This window comes from Macrobrachium nipponense, chromosome 1 (genome assembly GCF_015104395.2).
Source record: "Macrobrachium nipponense isolate FS-2020 chromosome 1, ASM1510439v2, whole genome shotgun sequence".
In the NCBI taxonomy this organism is placed as follows: domain Eukaryota; kingdom Metazoa; phylum Arthropoda; class Malacostraca; order Decapoda; family Palaemonidae; genus Macrobrachium; species Macrobrachium nipponense.
This window is the reverse complement of record NC_087200.1, coordinates 156,585,329-156,587,828: the sequence shown is the minus strand read 5'-3', so window position 1 is coordinate 156,587,828 and position 2,500 is coordinate 156,585,329. Positions and strand designations below refer to the sequence as shown.

The window sequence follows — 2,500 nt, the reverse complement described above, 5'->3', positions numbered from 1 at the left end:
ATTAATACCATTCATGGTATAACCTGCACAGCATTCTATACACTGTACATCCATACAGTGAGGCTGGAGAGAAGGAACTGTAAAATGAGTGATGAAAAACATTTCTGTTTGATTCACAATTGGATGACAAGCAAGCACTAAATAGGTTTTACTGACTTAAACATTTCAAGGCTTGGATAAATTGTGCAAACATTATAATTTCTCAACAAAATTTCATTAAAATATCAAACCACCTAAATCTGTGTCAAATAAAATGGCAAACTTAAATGACAATGCCAATTTAGTTTTCAGTTGTCATACTTGGAGGAGATGTTTTGTTATGTGAAAAGAAATATTTATACAGAATTTTATTAATAATCATCAAATATAAAAATTGAAAATTCTATTCATATTATGCTGAACATTGTGTAATATGTATTTGCTATTACCATACATGAGCCAATAAAATTCACCAAATTGAAAGGAAAGAAATAATGTAGTAAGAAATTGTTATCAATTGCGGTAGGCATATGTGATCAAGAATACCTCACTTCTCTATTTTTCATCTACTATTTGAGTAGATAACAAATTTACTAGCTCCTGAATAGTTCTCACTAATAATCAGGAAAGTAATGATCTGCAATGATGCAATGAAATAAAAGCACAATAATGTGAGAATTTTCATAAATTTTCCTAATAAAAATGTTCCTACTTTGACCAAATTATACTCCATAAGTATTATCAATTACTTAATCATCTTATTTTTTCTCCTAAAATAAGTACAAACATTAAAAAATATTAATGCCAATTATCTTAAATGAGAATACAGTCTTTCCACCATGCACAAGTAACTGTCCGTTTTATTGGAAATGGAAGATTCCAATGAAATTATAAAAATAATGATACCCTATACAGTGGATCCCCATGTTCGCATTCTCAGCACTATGTATTCGCGAATTTCTCTCTGGACCATATCTACTCATTATTCATGGAAAATTCACGTATTTACGGTATTTTTCTATGAGAAATATCCACAAGTTACTGAATTTTCATATCAATTTCATGATTAAATGCACTTTTTGTGATAAAACTATTAAAAAACCAGGTACTATAAGCATTTTTAGTGGGTTTTTCTTGAGTTTGAACTAACAAATTAGGGAGTTTTAAGCAAGTTTATAGGGGGTTACAAGTATTCGTGGATTTTAGCTATTAGCAGGGGGATCTGGTGCACATCCCCCACAAACACAGGGGGTCCACTGTATTACTGAATCTCATACTATGCTATTTTACTCTCAACTGATTGATTGTTAAGTTACAGTAATGACAAGGAGGATATAACTTTTCTTATCACTATCAAATGATTAATAGAATAAGAAAAGGTGCATTAGTGGTACTTACCCGTCAAGAGATCTTCTTTTGTGCAATCTTCTGTTACACTCTTTCCTCTGCTACTTATAAAAGTACACACCCACTGGCATGCATTGTTAGTAACATTACAGAAAAAGAGCAAAGTTGACTCACTATTTACATTACTAACAACTGAAGAATTGTTAGATTTGATTATATAACTTGTTGTTGAACATTTCTTTATATATTCATCAAGTTTTTTCAACAACTTTTCAAACACACCCTCAATATGAAAACATGTAGGTTGAAGTGTTAAGCTAGCATTAATTCTTGACATGGGAAGACTTAAGTAAAAACATATTTCCAGAGACAAATTACAATCCTTCAGTGTTGGATTTAATTTCCAATCAACATCTGTACACTCTTCGCGATAAATTTCGTAAGGATGAGAGAGTGTGTTTAGCTTCTCATTTTTAAAACCAAGAAAGTAGTCAATTCTGTTGTCATGAATACATTCAACTTGATACAAAGAATCATTAGAATGTAAGCAATTATATCGCCTCAAAACTTGATGTGCTTTGTCCTTTTTACAATTATATGGGGTAGTGTCAACTTTATCTACATTAGAATCATCGGCTAAAGTGTAAGCACATTCTTTGTCACAAATGGTGCCATCAGCATTGATCACATCTGCTGATATTTCAGTCACATAGTCTGCCTTGAGAGGAAAGCCTGTAGAGCCATTCCAAACTTGAGAGCATGCAACAGAGAAAAAGGAACTTAGTTAATAAAGCACTAAATGCGCTAAATCTAGCAACCGCCGAGAGTGAGTAATAAGGAAAGCAATAGCTAATATGTTCATTCAAATTAAGTCTTTATTAATAGCTCTAACAGAAACATAACAAAAAAGCAGTTCAGCACAGTTTTCAACTGGTGGTATATGCCCTGTAATCTAAGTCCTATTTTCTAGTACTCATTATTTTTTTGCTTGCATGACAGATGAGGTCACGATAAGAAAATACAACTTTATCGTGGATGAGGTATTGTAGAACAATAAATATTAAAAAGTTACCTAAAATAATACCAACTTGCCAAAAACAAGTGACACTATATTTAGAGTAAAATTTGCTTTATGGTGTCTATTGAAAATTTAACTACACTATTTCTACAATTT

The 2,500-nt window shown here is 31.5% G+C and overlaps 1 protein-coding gene across 1 annotated transcript in view; it reads right to left on the bottom strand.

Annotated features, from left to right (window-relative positions):
• Nucleotides 1-2,500, bottom strand: part of LOC135219776 (basement membrane-specific heparan sulfate proteoglycan core protein-like) — a gene marked incomplete in the record, with an annotated part of 1,285,796 nt that overhangs the window by 129,335 nt on the left and 1,153,961 nt on the right.